Source organism: Lissotriton helveticus, chromosome 6 (genome assembly GCF_964261635.1).
Source record: "Lissotriton helveticus chromosome 6, aLisHel1.1, whole genome shotgun sequence".
Lineage (NCBI taxonomy): Eukaryota > Metazoa > Chordata > Amphibia > Caudata > Salamandridae > Lissotriton > Lissotriton helveticus.
In genome coordinates, this window is record NC_136067.1 from 2,067,695,541 (window position 1) to 2,067,715,232 (window position 19,692).

General features: G+C 47.9%; 1 protein-coding gene across 2 annotated transcripts in view; it reads right to left on the bottom strand.

The window, feature by feature from the left end:
• Positions 1–19,692, bottom strand: part of LOC144764008 (uncharacterized) — a 165,411-nt gene that overhangs the window by 50,841 nt on the left and 94,878 nt on the right. The gene's annotated exons all lie outside the window — the stretch shown is intronic.

A 19,692-nucleotide genomic window follows, 5' to 3' on the forward strand; every position in this document is an offset into this window, starting at 1 on the left:
GACATTGATCCACATTCTGTCCATCATTGTTGTGTTTGCAGGTACCGCTCTAAGTGTACTGGGGATGCTCAGACGTGAGTCCCAGGCACTCCACACCACTGGAATCATGCTAGCCGGGCTGAAGAGAGGTGTTACCTCGAAACCGGGCCGGTCCTCGGATGCTTGTTTCCGTTCTGGGAAGGACATGGCTTTTGTAGTTCGGACTGGACTGTTCCCATGGGGCACAGGGTCAGCGCTGATTTGCATATCGCCATTGTCTAACCCAGGGTGGTGTGGAGTGGAAAAACGATAGATTTGGGCCCAGATCTTTGGACTGGGGTGAATGTGTGACATTGATCCACATTCTGTCCATCATTGTTGTGTTTGCAGGTACCGCTCTAAGTGTACTGGGGATGCTCAGACGTGAGTCCCAGGCACTCCACACCACTGGAATCATGCTAGCCGGGCTGATGAGAGGTGTTACCTCGAAACCGGGCCGGTCCTCGGATGCTTGTTTCCGTCCTGGGAAGGACATGGCTTTTGTAGTTCAGACTGGACTGTTCCCATGGGGCACAGGGTCAGCGCTGATTTGCATATCGCCATTGTCTAACCCAGGGTGGTGTGGAGTGGAAAAACAATGGATTTGGGCCCAGATCTTTGGACTGGGGTGAATGTGTGACATTGATCCACATTCTGTCCATCATTGTTGTGTTTGCAGGTACCGCTCTAAGTGTACTGGGGATGCTCAGACGTGAGTCCCAGGCACTCCACACCACTGGAATCATGCTAGCCGGGCTGATGAGAGGTGTTACCTCGAAACCGGGCCGGTCCTCGGATGCTTGTTTCCGTTCTGGGAAGGACATGGCTTTTTTTAGTTCGGACTGGACTGTTCCCATGGGGCACAGGGTCAGCGCTGATTTGCATATCGCCATTGTCTAACCCAGGGTGGTGTGGAGTGGAAAAACGATGGATTTGGGCCCAGATCTTTGGACTGGGGTGAATGTGTGACATTGATCCACATTCTGTCCATCATTGTTGTGTTTGCAGGTACCGCTCTAAGTGTACTGGGGATGCTCAGACGTGAGTCCCAGGCACTCCACACCACTGGAATCATGCTAGCCGGGCTGATGAGAGGTGTTACCTCGAAACCGGGCCGGTCCTCGGATGCTTGTTTCCGTTCTGGGAAGGACATGGCTTTTGTAGTTCGGACTGGACTGTTCCCATGGGGCACAGGGTCAGCGCTGATTTGCATATCGCCATTGTCTAACCCAGGGTGGTGTGGAGTGGAAAAACGATGGATTTGGGCCCAGATCTTTGGACTGGGGTGAATGTGTGACATTGATCCACATTCTGTCCATCATTGTTGTGTTTGCAGGTACCGCTCTAAGTGTACTGGGGATGTTCAGACGTGAGTCCCAGGCACTCCACACCACTGGAATCATGCTAGCCGGGCTGATGAGAGGTGTTACCTCGAAACCGGTCCGGTCCTCGGATGCTTGTTTCCGTTCTGGGAAGGACATGGCTTTTGTAGTTCGGACTGGACTGTTCCCATGGGGCACAGGGTCAGCGCTGATTTGCATATCGCCATTGTCTAACCCAGGGTGGTGTGGAGTGGAAAAACGATGGATTTGGGCCCAGATCTTTGGACTGGGGTGAATGTGTGACATTGATTCACATTCTGTCCATCATTGTTGTGTTTGCAGGTACCGCTCTAAGTGTACTGGGGATGCTCAGACGTGAGTCCCAGGCACTCCACACCACTGGAATCATGCTAGCCGGGCTGATGAGAGGTGTTACCTCGAAACCGGGCCGGTCCTCGGATGCTTGTTTCCATTCTGGGAAGGACATGGCTTTTGTAGTTCGGACTGGACTGTTCCCATGGGGCACAGGGTCAGCGCTGATTTGCATATCGCCATTGTCTAACCCAGGGTGGTGTGGAGTGGAAAAACGATGGATTTGGGCCCAGATCTTTGGACTGGGGTGAATGTGTGACATTGATCCACATTCTGTCCATCATTGTTGTGTTTGCAGGTACCGCTCTAAGTGTACTGGGGATGCTCAGACGTGAGTCCCAGGCACTCCACACCACTGGAATCATGCTAGCCGGGCTGATGAGAGGTGTTACCTCGAAACCGGGCCGGTCCTCGGATGCTTGTTTCCGTTCTGGGAAGGACATGGCTTTTGTAGTTCGGAATGGACTGTTCCCATGGGGCACAGGGTGTCGTGCCTCGGGACTCCCCTACGCTGTCCCTTTAAGACTCATGGTATTTAATGAACCAGGAAACAGGGAACGACGCTTCACGTTCCTGCGTCAAGCTTCCCTTGTTTCCGGTTCCGTCTGATTCCTGTTGCCTGACCCCGTAGTTCCTGTTTGGACATTCCTGTTTGTTTGTTGACTTAGCGTATGCGTCCCCTGCGCTATCCTAGTGCGGGCCTCGCTTTACGCTTTTGCTCCGCAGCGTTTCGCTGCATTAGGCGTACCTTGCAAACGCCTAGTCTTCTCTCCCTTTTCCTTGTGCCTCGCCCGGCGGCCGGGCTTCGCTCCGCCATCCGGCTGGGCACAGCCTTGCTCTCCGCATGGGGAGCTCGTTCACGGCACTCTTGTGAACTTCTTCTTTCCCGCTGGTTAAGAGTCCCGCCCGGCGGCCGGGCTTCGCTCCGCCATCCTGTGGGACTTGTCATACCTTTTGTTACCCAAGTTCTTGAGTGTTACATCTGACAGCCGGGTTTGTGCTCCGCTGTCCGGTGTCGGTGCTTTCCCCAAATCACATTTACTTAGTTAGTTAGTTAGGCTGCTCCCTAGCTCTTTCCTGTCCCTGTCCTGTTGCCACGCTTCCTTCACGTTCCCTGTTTCCAGGATATTCGTCATTTACCTACCTTATATACTGGATTCCCCCTTCCTTGGTATTTGGTGGCACTCTTGCGTGGATCAGGGTGGGTGCTTATGTTCTACACTACAGGGAATCACGGTAAGAGCGCTCAAGCGCTACCAATCTTTTTTCATCACTATTGATTCATGTGTGTAGATTATATATATTCCGTTTTGGTTCTCATAAATGGTTATAAAACTCGTAAACATCTGCAGAAGAAGTGGGCGGAAGGTTCTTTGTGTGCCAGACAGTAGTGAAAGTGTCTTCAAAGGCTGTTCCACGACAGTTGAAGTAAGAAGGGGTCTAAATAGACCATTATTGTTACGTATAGTATCTAGCCTGCAAGTGCTCATTTTCCTATCGTGTCATCCCTATCCCAGCTTCAGACGCTGTACCTTATTTCCACCTTCACCTGTTACATCAGCGACATATTAAGAACCTGGGGTACCTGATAGGTTTGTGTGTTTGTACGTTAGTATTTTCCAGTTATAGGGTTAGAGCTAGAGTGTTTTACTTCCTCTTTTCATTACAGCCTACCTGTTATCCGGTTCCCTTCATTGAAGCACCCCGCATTCACTACTGGAGATCACCATCGACCATCATTGTCTTCCCCCATCTTTCCTTGTTTTGTTTCCCTGTTTTCCCCTGGCGTGTCTCTCGTACTCTAGTGCTTGATAGAGTCGGAAGACCGTAGGGGAAGGCTGCGGATTACTCTTCGGATTCCTGACGCTCCTGTGGAACCAGCCTGCAATCCTTACACAGGGTCAGCGCTGATTTGCATATCGCCATTGTCTAACCCAGGGTGGTGTGGAGTGAAAAAACGATGGATTTGGGCCCAGATCTTTGGACTGGGGTGAATGTGTGACATTGATCCACATTCTGTCCATCATTGTTGTGTTTGCAGGTACCGCTCTAAGTGTACTGGGGATGCTCAGACGTGAGTCCCAGGCACTCCACACCACTGGAATCATGCTAGCCGGGCTGATGAGAGCTGTTACCTCGAAACCGGGCCGGTCCTCGGATGCTTGTTTCCGTTCTGGGAAGGACATGGCTTTTGTAGTTCGGACTGGACTGTTCCCATGGGGCACAGGGTCAGCGCTGATTTGCATATCGCCATTGTCTAACCCAGGGTGGTGTGGAGTGGAAAAACGATGGATTTGGGCCCAGATCTTTGGACTGGGGTGAATGTGTGACATTGATCCACATTCTGTCCATCATTGTTGTGTTTGCAGGTACCGCTCTAAGTGTACTGGGGATGCTCAGACGTGAGTCCCAGGCACTCCACACCACTGGAATCATGCTAGCCGGGCTGATGAGAGGTGTTACCTCGAAACCGGGCCGGTCCTCCGATGCTTGTTTCCGTTCTGGGAAGGACATGGCTTTTGTAGTTCGGACTGGACTGTTCCCATGGGGCACAGGGTCAGCGCTGATTTGCATATCGCCATTGTCTAACCCAGGGTGGTGTGGAGTGGAAAAACGATGGATTTGGGCCCAGATCTTTGGACTGGGGTGAATGTGTGACATTGATCCACATTCTGTCCATCATTGTTGTGTTTGCAGGTACCGCTCTAAGTGTACTGGGGTTGCTCAGACGTGAGTCCCAGGCACTCCACACCACTGGAATCATGCTAGCCGGGCGGATGAGAGCTGTTACCTCGAAACCGGGCCGGTCCTCGGATGCTTGTTTCCGTTCTGGGAAGGACATGGCTTTTGTAGTTCGGACTGGACTGTTCCCATGGGGCACAGGGTCAGCGCTGATTTGCATATCGCCATTGTCTAACCCAGGGTGGTGTGGAGTGGAAAAACGATGGATTTGGGCCCAGATCTTTGGACTGGGGTGAATGTGTGACATTGATCCACATTCTGTCCATCATTGTTGTGTTTGCAGGTACCGCTCTAAGTGTACTGGGGATGCTCAGACGTGAGTCCCAGGCACTCCACACCACTGGAATCATGCTAGCCGGGCTGATGAGAGGTGTTACCTCGAAACCGGGCCGGTCCTCGGATGCTTGTTTCCGTTCTGGGAAGGACATGGCTTTTGTAGTTCGGACTGGACTGTTCCCATGGGGCACAGGGTTAGCGCTGATTTGCATATCGCCATTGTCTAACCCAGGGTGGTGTGGAGTGGAAAAACGATGGGTTTGGGCCCAGATCTTTGGACTGGGGTGAATGTGTGACATTGATCCACATTCTGTCCATCATTGTTGTGTTTGCAGGTACCGCTCTAAGTGTACTGGGGATGCTCAGACGTGAGTCCCAGGCACTCCACACCACTGGAATCATGCTAGCCGGGCTGATGAGAGGTGTTACCTCGAAACCGGGCCGGTCCTCGGATGCTTGTTTCCGTTCTGGGAAGGACATGGCTTTTGTAGTTCGGACTGGACTGTTCCCATGGGGCACAGGGTCAGCGCTGATTTGCATATCGCCATTGTCTAACCCAGGGTGGTGTGGAGTGAAAAAACGATGGATTTGGGCCCAGATCTTTGGACTGGGGTGAATGTGTGACATTGATCCACATTCTGTCCATCATTGTTGTGTTTGCAGGTACCGCTCTAAGTGTACTGGGGATGCTCAGACGTGAGTCCCAGGCACTCCACACCACTGGAATCATGCTAGCCGGGCTGATGAGAGGTGTTACCTCGAAACCGGTCCGGTCCTCGGATGCTTGTTTCCGTTCTGGGAAGGACATGGCTTTTGTAGTTCGGACTGGACTGTTCCCATGGGGCACAGGGTCAGCGCTGATTTGCATATCGCCATTGTCTAACCCAGGGTGGTGTGGAGTGGAAAAACAATGGATTTGGGCCCAGATCTTTGGACTGGGGTGAATGTGTGACATTGATTCACATTCTGTCCATCATTGTTGTGTTTGCAGGTACCGCTCTAAGTGTACTGGGGATGCTCAGACGTGAGTCCCAGGCACTCCACACCACTGGAATCATGCTAGCCGGGCTGATGAGAGGTGTTACCTCGAAACCGGTCCGGTCCTCGGATGCTTGTTTCCATTCTGGGAAGGACATGGCTTTTGTAGTTCGGACTGGACTGTTCCCATGGGGCACAGGGTCAGCGCTGATTTGCATATCACCATTGTCTAAACCAGGGTGGTGTGGAGTGGAAAAACGATGGATTTGGGCCCAGATCTTTGGACTGGGGTGAATGTGTGACATTGATCCACATTCTGTCCATCATTGTTGTGTTTGCAGGTACCGCTCTAAGTGTACTGGGGATGCTCAGACGTGAGTCCCAGGCACTCCACACCACTGGAATCATGCTAGCCGGGCTGATGAGAGGTGTTACCTCGAAACCGGTCCGGTCCTCGGATGCTTGTTTCCGTTCTGGGAAGGACATGGCTTTTGTAGTTCGGACTGGACTGTTCCCATGGGGCACAGGGTCAGCGCTGATTTGCATATCGCCATTGTCTAACCCAGGGTGGTGTGGAGTGGAAAAACGATGGATTTGGGCCCAGATCTTTGGACTGGGGTGAATGTGTGACATTGATCCACATTCTGTCCATCATTGTTGTGTTTGCAGGTACCGCTCTAAGTGTACTGGGGATGCTCAGACGTGAGTCCCAGGCCCTCCACACCACTGGAATCATGCTAGCCGGGCTGATGAGAGGTGTTACCTCGAAACCGGGCCGGTCCTCGGATGCTTGTTTCCGTCCTGGGAAGGACATGGCTTTTGTAGTTCGGACTGGACTGTTCCCATGGGGCACAGGGTCAGCGCTGATTTGCATATCGCCATTGTGTAACCCAGGGTGGTGTGGAGTGGAAAAACGATGGATTTGGGCCCAGATCTTTGGACTGGGGTGAATGTGTGACATTGATCCACATTCTGTCCATCATTGTTGTGTTTGCAGGTACCGCTCTAAGTGTACTGGGGATGCTCAGACGTGAGTCCCAGGCACTCCACACCACTGGAATCATGCTAGCCGGGCTGATGAGAGGTGTTACCTCAAAACCGGTCCGGTCCTCGGGTGCTTGTTTCCGTTCTGGGAAGGACATGGCTTTTGTAGTTCGGACTGGACTGTTCCCATGGGGCACAGGGTCAGCGCTGATTTGCATATCGCCATTGTCTAACCCAGGGTGGTGTGGAGTGGAAAAACGATGGATTTGGGCCCAGATCTTTGGACTGGGGTGAATGTGTGACATTGATCCACATTCTGTCCATCATTGTTGTGTTTGCAGGTACTATTGTGGTGCAGCACCAATGCAAATTCCAAGCTGGAATTTACAAACACCACCCATATCAACAATTGGGTGGCTTTGCATGAGTTGTAAACCCATAAGTAACACAAGAAATCACATAGCCTGCCTTGCATACTTTGCGTCAGGGATACATTACATAAATGGAGCATGGCTATTACTGTTCATTCACCCATGTATTTTAATGCTGACACAGATTTTCTATATTTTCTAGCCTTACTCTATTCTTTGACCTCAGAGTTCACATGCAGATGATAATATAATGGGTTTAGTAGACTGAGCACTGACCTTTCTGGAAGGATAGGAGGAAATATGTTCAGTGTTTTCAAGTTTACTGAGTCGTGGCAATATGTCTGTTTGCCATTCTATGCTCCTAGTTAGAACATGATACCTAAATCCTATTAATTAAAAGCTAGATACACCTTAGTTGTCTAGCATATGGTACTTTGCTAAGTGCAGGAACTCAAAGTTCTATTAATCAGTATAAATAGTCACAGTAAGTCATGCACCCAGGAGGTAGTTTCTCAATGATATAAAAGCGGTTTTAATGTCCAACAATTCCCTTCCAAGCATGTCCTAATTCTATTTTACTTTATGACCTTCAAATGCAGTCATGAAATATGTATAGCTAGTGGATTGAATCTGTTCTTAGCCATCCAATACATATTTTAGCTGATACTTCATAACCACAGATTTGAATGAGGTGTACGCACTGGACATTGAATTTCTCCATATCGGTGTTGCTGGTATGATGGATTGACGTAAGCCACTCCTCACCCAAGAAGGATGTGATACTACCCAGTTTTTGCAGATTTGCCGTCTGGCCAAGAGGATCAAATAATAAATAGGATTCCTCTGTGCAGGTGGAAAGTTAGTATTATACCCGGCATCTTGGAGTTCTGGACTTTTTGGTTCCGTCCAGAGGTGTCAGGGATAACACCCGAAGACCCCGGAGTTCCACCTGTCTCGGTGCACAAACAAACAGAAACACGGGCTTCTCGATGGTGGCGTCAAAGACCAAAGGTTTATTACTGCAGGGACACAGAAGTCACAGAAACTACACATGGGCAGTATCTAGGAGCCTGTTCGATTTGTACAAAGAGGGTTGCTCCTTATATACTAAATATTGGGCTTCAGGCAAATTCTTTACATGTTACCACAGTTCTAAACATTCGTGTCTTAAACAATAAATATTTGGCGTTGCACAGGAATCGTCAACAGTATCTGATGTCAAAACATTACAAATGAGGGGTTCCCACTAGTCCATCATAATCCCATGTCAATTCTTCATTCAAGACCCGGACCGCCTCATCGTAAATTTCGTTACCTCCCCCTAATAAAGGCCCAGAAGGAAAGGAGCAGAGCCAGGTGCAGAAGATAGAAAGACAGGATAAGAAATGTTTGTGGGTCGTAAATGGGCACGGTTACCAGCTTCGGCCGCCTAATCATGATCAGGCCAACGAACACAAGAACCAGTATAGCAGGACTGGCCTCAGGCTGGGGAGGCAGTTCTTGCCGAGTCATGCTGCCACAGCGTTGCTGGCCTAAGGTGCACGTGTCACTCGCAAGGTGAATCGCCGGTTAAAGCCTACGTGTCCTTTAATGAAAAGAGGTCATTGCGTGTCCATTGACTATGTGAGGGCAAGGAATACAAAATGGCTTCCGTGTTCTAAGATGGATGCCATGGGTAGAACAGAAATGTGTTTGTAACTGGAGTGCTCTTGCTCGTAGCATAGCGAAAACACCAGGATATACTAAATGGATCATTTGCGGTTCACTGATACCAAAATTATGTATTTACGTCAATGTTTACAAACACGAGTAAAATCGTCACGGAACCTCAGACCCTCCTTTTGCCCTTACATAGGCAATTACTCAGTCTATATCAGAGTCAGAGTCTAATTCTATGCTCATTAGGTTAGTGACATGTTGTTGTATCATCATCCTGTCTCGTGCCTTTTCTCCTAATGCAGGTGGTTTTCTGAAACAGGTTGCAGCACAGAGGCTACACAGAGCGGGACCACATTGGATAATAAGGCAGCACGAGAACAGAAATACTAGGATGACACCAATGACCATCAGAACCTTCCATCCCCACGCTGATACCAGAGTCCAAAACCACTCCATGAAGGACCAGTTTCCCTTATCTACGTGTATAGAGTCGGAAATCTTGTGTAGCTTAGAGATTGCTTCATAGACTGTTGGAGCATTATTTGGAATAAAGACACAGCAGCTCGATTGGATCATTCTGCATACCCCACCTCGATCTGCAAGTATTACGTCTAGAACCATACGGTTCTGCAACGTCATGAGACGATCCGCCTGAAGCTCAGCTGTTAAGTTACTAAGGGCACCAGCAGTTTCTGTAATAGTAGATTCAACTACTCGTGTTAGTTGACGAAGATTTCTACTATTGGCCATAGGCCCCCAAAACGGAAGGAAACCTTTGAAGAAGTCTCCAGCTTCCTGACCAGCGGTATCTTCCTTGCTGAAGACACCTCTTGCTACTCTGGTTTTGTGATAATCTGAAGAAGCAGTGTATGTCGGGGGTAACAATCGAGCAATATAACATGAACCTGAAAAGTCAGCAGGCAGCCATGTATATGCTCTGTCCTGACAAATGAAGTAGGTACCCCTAGCAGTCAGAAAGGCAGGGGAGGAGTTAGACGGAAATACGTAAGTCTCAACGCACTCACTCCTCCCTAGCTGAGCTCTCGGATTACTCCCATTTCCTTGCAAACAGACCTGACCTCGGTGAGGCACGACCCAAACTGAAGTGGAGCTTTTACGCTTGCTTTCTCCCAAACGAAGGCGATACTCTGTAGAGTTCCAACTCAAATACACCAGTAATTCATCTTTAGGATAAGATGGAGTATTATTGACGTCTTTAATCATATCAATAATTCCCTGGACTAAAGCTTTGTTGGCTGAGTTGTATTTAGTGGACCGTGGTGGACGCGGAGGATAGGTCTCAAGGGCATATGAAAAAATGGTCTGAAAGGCCTGAAATGATCCATTATAGCTGAAAGGCAAGACTAGATAGGGAATGCCTTTATCCATAGTGTGAGGTATCAAGCCACACACCCAGCAGTCTGTAGTATTAACTATCAGTTGGTGTTGATGCAAGAGCTGTACAAATGTATTGTTAATAAATTCTGAGCGTCGAGCTTGTTCGTGTTCAGGAAATGAGTGAAAAGAATGCATAGAAGAAACCGTAGAAGTAGTAGGATCAAGGGGAGGTACTGTAGTTACTGGCATAAAAATCAAATGTACACCAAAGACGATTCCACCCACCAACGTTATCAAAACAATTAAAAATGTAACTGCACATTGCATTAGAAAGCATTTGCTGTGTAGTATTCTGTACAGTCTATTTCTGCGAACATAAATTACATTTTCTCGTTGTAGCTCAGGAAGCTCCATCTTCTACGACCGTTCGCGACCACTGATGATGTGTACGTAGATGAAAATGCCTCTATCAGCCCTGGGAGTTCCCAGAACTAACAGAAAGATCGACCTTGTGTCTGACCCCCGCAGATTCAACTAGGCACACAGCCACGACCCTACGGCTACCCAGACGGCAAGGCAATTTTAAAACAAAAAGAAACAATACAAAGTATTAGCAAACTTCCTGGCTGGAGGCAATGTATAGCAAATTCAAATCTGAAAATAGGCAGTTTCCTGCTTTATTTGTCCATATTGCGAGAACGTAAGTTGTATCTCAGTTTTGCAGGAGCTGTCTGATCTGGAAACAATGTATTTTCAACTGACGTTGCAATGTTCACGTTCGCAGGTGGCAAATGTTCATTGGGTGTGGATGACAAATGTTCAGGGTTCAAAAGAGCAGTTTCAGGAGGAGAGTCAGTATTTGGTGAATCCGTGATTAGTTCTGCATCGCTGAAAGGTATGAACCTGGGGACTTGTTCCGTTTCAGAGGCACCGATTCCTTTCTTTACCCAGTTGTCGTAAGGAAGTGGCAGAGGCACACGTTTAGCATGTGTCGTATGGATCCAATTTTTCCTTCCGGCCACACGAATAGCAGTTCTCGTTGCTAGCAGGACTTGGAAAGGGCCAATGAATCTGGGCTGAAGATTTTTTGTTCTTGCAAAATTTCTGATGACCACCTGATCACCCGGTTTCAGCTGATGGCCTGGACTCTCCGGTGGCTTTGGCAATGCATCGAAAACCTGTTGGTGAATAAGACTCAATTTAGCAGTCAAGTCGAAAAGGTAATCAATTAACATTGGGTATTCCAGCTGCTTAAATTCTTTCGGTCTAGGTACTCCCCAAACATTTGCAGGACGGCCAAAAACTATTTCGTAAGGACTAAGCCCTACTCTAGAATGTACAGTTGCTCTTGTTGATAGCAAAGCCAAAGGCAATGCGTCTGGCCAGGACAAACCCGTGGATGCTTGTATCTTAGCAAGTTTCAGTTTAAGGGTGCCATTGTAACCCTCGACTAAACCCGCGGACTGGGGATGATTCGCACTATGAAATTTCTGTCTAATCCCTAGGCCGGCACACACACTCTGCATAACTTTCCCTACGAACTCACTTCCGTTGTCTGACCATACAATCCGTGGCATTCCGTATCTGGGGAAGTATTCTTTAAGAAGAATTTTGGCAGTGGATAAGGCAGTATTGTCCTTCAGTGGGTATGCTTCGATCCATCTGGAGAAAGCACAAACTACCACTAGGACGTATTTCAGATTATTGCAACGATCCATGTGAATGAAGTCTAGCTGGATCACCTCAAAGGGGCAGGAAGGAGGAGCGAAGTGACCTGCAGGTGTGGGGATTCCCTTGCCAGGATTATGCATCAAGCATACCATACAATTTCTCACCACTCTCTCTGCACACTTACTAATCCCGTCATTCTTCCAGACCGGAGCCAACATCTTACAAATCCCTTTTGAACTGATGTGTGCTGTTCCATGTGCCATCGTTACTACTGCAAGCACATACGCATCAGGCAACATCCAACGCTGTTGTTCCGACAAGTCAATCCAACACCCACTCGAGTCCAATTTACCCGTGCTCTCTCTCCATGCAAGTTTTTCCTCCTCAGTCGCCTCTTTCTGAATTTCCTTCACGCTTTCCACTGTGTTCTCACACATTCCAGACTCAGAAATCCATCTTGCAGACGTTGCAACATATATTCTACTCATCATATTTCTAGCTGTCTGTTTTGCAATCTCATCAGCAAAAGCATTCCCACGACCAACATCATCCGTGATTGCTTTATGAGCACTGCATTTCACAATCGCAACTTCAGTCGGCAAGGTTAGAGATTCCAACAAGTCATTAACTAGCTGACCATGTTGAATCTTAGTCCCATGGGACGTAATGAAACCTCTTTCTTTCCACAAACGGCCAAAACTATGGGCCACGCCGAACGCGTACTGACTATCTGTGAACACATTCACTCTCTTTCCCTTAGCTAAAACGCACGCTCTTGTTAGCGCGATCAATTCTGCAGCCTGGGCAGAATTCTGACTCACTCTTGCAGTCTCCACAATCGTACTCAAAGTTGTTACTGCATAAGCAGCAGTCACATCACCATTCTCCAATTTGAAGCAAGACCCGTCAACATACAACGTGCCATCTGGTTCTGACAACGGAGTGTCTTTTAGATCGATTCGTCCTTTTGTTTCTTCCTCAGTTTTGAAACAACAGTCGTGTGGTTCGGAATCACTCGACTCTTGGCTAGTCGGCAACAATGTTGCTGGATTCAATACATTGCATCTTTTGATCTGAATATGATTAGCTAACAGTGTCAGTTCATAACCTGATAATCTAGCACTGGTAAGGTGTTGCGTCTTGGTTCGGTTCATGAGTGTATCCACAGCATGAGGAACCATAACTACTAGCATGTTGTTCATTACTAAACCAGCAGATTGTCGAATGGAAGCTGCAGCTGCGGCTGTAGCTCTCAAGCAACTAGGCAATGCTCTAGCTACTGGATCTAATGTTGATGAAAAATACGCACAAGGGCGTTGTTTATCACCAAATTTCTGCGTCAAAACACTCAATGCACAACCTTCTCTCTCGTGGACATAGAGCGTGAATGGCTTACTGTAGTCGGGTGTACCCAATACAGGTTCTGAACACAGTGCATTTCGTAACTTAGAAAAACTCTGCTGACATTCAGCAGACCATGGTACCGGACTCGGAACACCTTTCCCAGTCAAGGCTACCAATGGTTTTGCTAGAAGAGAAAAATTTGGGATCCATTGCCTACAATATGAGGTAATACCCAAAAAGGCACGTACTTCTCTCTGCGTGCTATGAACGTTCATCTGTGTAATTGCTTTTATTCTCTCTGGGGTCAACTTCCTTCCCTCCTTTGACAAGAGATGACCTAGGTAGGTCACTTCTTGGCAGCAGTATTGAATTTATGAAGGTGACACCTTGTGATTCAAATCTGACAAGTGATGCAATAAAGAAATCGTAGCTGTTTTGCAAGTTTCCTTGCCATCGGCAGCCACTAGAAGATCATCGACATACTGTACTAAAGCAGAACCACTAGGAAGTACGAAGGAATCTAACTGGCTTTTTAATGCTTGACTGTAAATGGATGGGCTTTCACAATAACCTTGTGGAGCGCGTTTAAATCTAAAACTTCGTCCTCCTAGAGAGAAACCGAAGATATCTCTGCTTTCCTCGGCTATCGGAATGCTGAAAAAGGCATTTTTCAAGTCGACAACTGAAAACCATGCTGCTGTAGCAGGAATCAACGTTAACAATGCAGTAATGTCTGGAACCACAGGAAACTGTGGGATCACAATTTTATTAACCTCTCTAAGATCAATTACGAACCTATATACTGGAGGCTTTGTAGGGTCAGTTCGTTTCAAAATAGGCAGTACAGGACTATTACAGACATTACCTCTAGTCTCTTCTATAACGTCTTTCTTGATCAGGTCTTGTACTATCAGTAGGAGCGCACGCTCACCTTCACTAGAGATTCTGTATTGTGGAATTCGTGGAAGTTTAACATTTGCTTTCAAAGTTACTACATAGGGTGGAATTTCCAATAGACCTACATCATTAGGACCAGTCGCCCAAAGAGTATCAGGGAGTGAACGCAGCTCTGGTGGGAGCGCATCCATCGACAAGTACATCGGGGAGATTATTCTTTTACCCAACGTAAGCTGTACTCCTGCTGGAGAACAGTACAATGTCGCGTACAGGCGTTTTAACAAGTCTAAACCAAGCAGATTTTCGTTACAACCTGTCGTCAAAATCAGGGGTGCTTTCAATTGACGGGGTCCAACAGAAATAGACAAAGGACCAGAAACAGGGTTGTGAACAGGGGCGCCCGAAAAACCTACCGAAACGTTTGTTGAGCCAGACAAAGGTGCGCCAGGGAGTTTCGCATGTATGATAGAACTTTTTGCTGCACCAGTATCCAACAGAAACGGTTCGACTATACCTGATGTTGCTACTGCGACATAAGGCCCACTCTGATCTACTGGAACTGATACTACTCCCTCTCTTTGTCCATGGCTGTCCTAGTACTCACTTTGCTGAACTTCCTCACTAGCTTCATAATAGTCTTCGACATGATACTGTGGAGACCTATTCTGTGGGGCAGATTGTCCATTTTGCTGGTCGAAATAATTAGAGGGGCGATCACTCGTCTGCGGAGGCATAGCACCTCGTCCTCGACCTCTAGAGTTTTGCATAGAACTACCACGACCTCTCTGAGCTGCCGCAGCATTATTTTGCGTTCGAACTGGACATTCACTTTTGTAATGACCTTCCTTTTTGCAATAAGCACATTGATTCCATTGGTATTGTGGTCTTTGAAAATTATATTCCGTTCTTTGATATGACCCTTGCTGCATATTAGTCTGATTAGTGCGAGGCGGATAAGCTTGCTGTAAAAGTACTTTAGTTTTTAAATCTTTCGTCTTTTTATCTGATTTTTCCTTCTCTTCTTTATCCCTATTTTCATAGTACTGAGCAGTCGCAAGTATTTGCGCAGTCGTAGAGACAGCCCACGCACTTTCAGAATTCTTTAATTTACCACTAAGTTCTGGCAACAGATTGTGCACAAATTTATCAACAAATAATCTCTGGCCTCCTTCTGTGCTCATATCCTGACCACTATGATCCACGAAAGTCTCTTCGAATCTTGTGAAAAAGTCGGAGACGCTTTCGTCTTTCTTTTGTTTGCACGCGGACAATTTGTCCCAGTTAACGCGCAATGCTGGCATCAAGGTTTTCATTAAATCGATTATCCTACCAGGCAAATTAGCAATTAAAGGTTCAGGTTTGGAACCACCTATTTGTTGACCATCCGCTGCAATTATAGCTGCCCAGTCACCACCTAGGGCAACTGGATGATTCTCTTTACGAATTTTAGCCCAAATTGGTTGCGGTACTACATTACCAAATAGCAGATCTATGTCAGCAAGATTCAATACACAAGCGTCAACTGTTTGAGCCAACTCTTTGTAGTACCCTGCAGGATTTTTACGCGGATCTGGCAAGGCCTGTTTCACTGCTAATACTTCAGCTCGCTTCCATGGAATATGTATCCAGACTCTCTGGAATTGGGCCGGAGCGGCTGCAATACCAAGGTTTGCATTAGCTTGCACAGCTTCACGCCAAATTGGTGGAACCTCTCTCATTGGATATTGACGATTTCGTTTCGTACTACGTTTCTCTAATTCTCTCGGTGAACGAAGGGATGAGTCATTCCTATAACTTAAAATCAGTTCCATCGCTTCTTTTATATTTTGTCCAACTATCATACCTGCAGCAAACTCTTTCTGAACATTAATTAATTCTCCTAGATTTGATTCAGGGTCATCCTCTTCCAATTCCTCACGTAGAAGGAAACACATTTCATTGAACACATATCGTTGTGTCGGTTCGTTCCATTGCATAAATGTATCTAATACATTTTGTACATTATATCTTCCAACTTTCGAAACCCATCTAAGAGCAGTGGAATCTAATATTCCTCTTTCTTCAGTACTGGGAAGCTGACTACGTCTCTGCACAGAGTCAGAGGTAGGAGTCTTAATCAGAGTTTTATAGAAGGGAGATAAAATATTAGAGACAGAATCAGTGATTCTTCGACGAACAGAAAGCGGAGTCATAATATTAACAGAGGCAGTGAATAGAGTAGCAGTTGGAACAGATAGATCAGGAACAGTAGGAGTAGCAGGAAAAATAGCTTGTGAAGTAGCAGGTGTGAGCGACACAGGCATAGGTAAAGAAGCCGGCAACCCTAGAAGAGGGGTTGTCGAAGGAACATTAATATTGACCACAGGAGGTACAGGAACTTGATTCAGGGGAGCGGGAACAGGGACACCAGGTTGTCCAGCAACCGGTAATTGAACATTCGGTATAGGTGGAGCCGTAGCACCCTGTGCATACGGTGGGGGTGATCGTAACAAGTAAGACAACAGGGGATCCTTTTCAGGGTCCTCTACTATCTTAGCCGTACTCGATGGCAAAGCAGGATAGCACTTGTCTATCGCTAAATTACGCTCTCTATCGGCCACCTCCATCGCTTTCTCAGACTCGTTGAGTTGCAGCTGCCTAGCAGACTGTTCTAAAGTCAACTCTTGCTCTTTCTGTTCTTTCTTCAACTTTTTAATTTCTCTCTGTTTAGATTCTTTTCGCCAATAACGGAAAGAATCAAACATTGCCGGCCGGGCTTTCTTCTTAAACAACCTTCTTTCTAGATTATCGAGAACTTCAGGTTCAAAACTACCATGTAGTGGCCAACTAAGGACACCATCTTTCTCTGTGTAGTGGATCCATATCTCGTTATAAGAGATAGGGCCCACACCAAACTTGCAATAAAGATCATAAAGGGGAGTTCCAATCGGAAGAACCAAACACGAGTCCTCCAACTGGGAATCACTGTTGCAACTAAAACAAGACAACATACAATTTTTCCGACTTACCATTTTATAATCCGGAACACAAAACAAACAAGACACAAACAGAAAAGATGCGCACTCGAACCAAGAACTTAGGCCTACCAGAACTGACAAATGTATCGATACCTGAACTGAACAGAATGATTATCGTAACCAGAATAACCAGTGATAACCTTACAGAACTGAACTGAACTGAGAACTAAAAGGATTATCCAAATAGGAGCAACCCTTACAAAATAATCAACTGGCAACCACTGAATACTTAACTGAGGCACTGAAGACGTCACCAAGGAGAAACCCGTCACGTTTCGCCGTACTGAGGACTGCACCTCGGGTCCAAGACAGGGCGACGGTCAGGCTGGGGAGGCAGTTCTTGCCGAGTCATGCTGCCACAGCGTTGCTGGCCTAAGGTGCACGTGTCACTCGCAAGGTGAATCGCCGGTTAAAGCCTACGTGTCCTTTAATGAAAAGAGGTCATTGCGTGTCCATTGACTATGTGAGGGCAAGGAATACAAAATGGCTTCCGTGTTCTAAGATGGATGCCATGGGTAGAACAGAAATGTGTTTGTAACTGGAGTGCTCTTGCTCGTAGCATAGCGAAAACACCAGGATATACTAAATGGATCATTTGCGGTTCACTGATACCAAAATTATGTATTTACGACAATGTTTACAAACACGAGTAAAATCGTCACGGAACCTCAATCTATTCCAAACAACATTATGAATTTATATTTTTTCTTGAAGACAGCAGACTTGACAGTAGAATAGAGTGCTTTTAGATACTTCCCATAGGATTTAGAACTCTGGAATCTCTATGTTACCGCCTGGATAACAACGCACACGACAGCAAAGAGCTCTTCAGCATCGTAAAAGAACTCTCCAACCCCAGCGCCAACAACATCCCGCCCCCACAAGAACTGTGCGACTCACTGGCCATCTTCTTCCACTGCAAGATCGCTGACATCCACGACTGCTCCGACTACGCCAGACTCCACCTCCCCTGCGAACTCCACCAGCGCCAACCACCTGACCTCCTGGTCCAACATCAACGACGACGAGACACGCAAGGTCATGAACTCCATCCACTCAGGATCTCCATCAGACCCATGCCCACACCACGTATTCAACAAAGCAGACGCAGCCATCGCACCCTAACTACAGAAGGTCAACAACATCTCCTTTGAAACAGCGACATTCCCGGAAAGCTGGAAGCTTGCCAAAATCAACGCCCTCCTCAAGAAGCCCAAGAACCTCAAGAACTTCCGGCCCATCTCCCTGCTCCTGTTCCCAGCGAAGGTCATCGAGAATATCATCAACATGCAATTGGATGGCCACCTAGAATACAACAACATCTTGGACCCGTCCCAGTCCTGATGCAGACGAAACCACAGCACCGAGACAGCCCTCATCGCCACCACAGACGACATCAGGCGCCAACTAGACAACGGCAAAACATCAGCCCTAATCCTCCTGGACCAGTCAGCCGCCTTCGACACGGTCCGCCATCACACTCTAAAGACACGCCTCCAAGAAGCCGGAATCCAAGAGAAGCCGCTTGACTGGACCACGTCCTTCCTCTCCGGCAGAACCCAGAGCGTCCGCCTCCCACCCTTCCGATCCGAAGCCACCGACATCATCTGCATTGTCCCCCAGGGCTCATCCCTCAGCCCGATACTGTTCAACGTCTACATGGCCCCCCTCGCACAAGTGGCCCGCCATCACAACCTCAGCATCATCTCCTACGCCGACAAAACCCAGCCCATACTGTCCCTCACCAAGGACCCACACATGAAGGCCATCGCCGACTGGATGAGGAGCAGCCGTCTGAAACTGAACTCGGACAAGACGGAGGTCCTCATCCTCCGACCCACCCCTCAGCCTGGGACGACTCCTGGTGGCTGACCACACTGGGAACAGCACCAACACCCACCGACCATGCACACAACCTAGGATTCACCTCGACTCTTCCCTCTCCATGTCTAAGCAGGTCAACAGCGTCTCCTCCTCCTGCTACAACACCCTCTGCACGCTCCGTAGGATCTACAAGTGGATCCCGACCGAAACAAGAAGAACGGTGACACAGGCCCTCGTCAGCAGCAGACTGGACTACGGCAACGCACTCTACGCAGGAATCCCAGCCAAACACCTACGATGACTACAACGCATCCAAAACGCCTCGGCCCGACTGATCGTCAACGTCCCCCGCCACAGCCCCATCACCCCCCACCTGAGAGACGTGCACTGGCTCCCCATCGACAAGAGGGTCACCTTCAAGCTCCTCACCCACGCTCACAAATCACTCCACAACGCCGGACCAGCCTACCTGAACCGCAGACTCAGCTTCTACACCCCCACCCGCCAGCTCCGCTATGCCAGCCTCGCCCTCGCCGCTGTCCCCCGCGTCCAACGAACGACCTCTGGCGGCAGATCCTTCTCCTACCTCGCCGCCAAGACCTGGAACACCCTCCATACCCACCTACCGCAGACCCAAGACCTACTCGCCTTCAGAAGACTCCTCAAGACCTGGCTCTTCGAGCAGTAGCGGCACCCCCCTCCCCTCAGCACCTTGAGACCCTCACGGGTAAGTAGCGCGCTTTACAAGTACTCTGATTGATTGATTATTAATGATAGGTCTTATTTAGATTGACATTTTTAGTTTTGGTCAGTGTCCTATATCACATAGTTACTTCCATTTTTAGTATTGCAGCCTCTTATATCCATTCTGTGAATTCC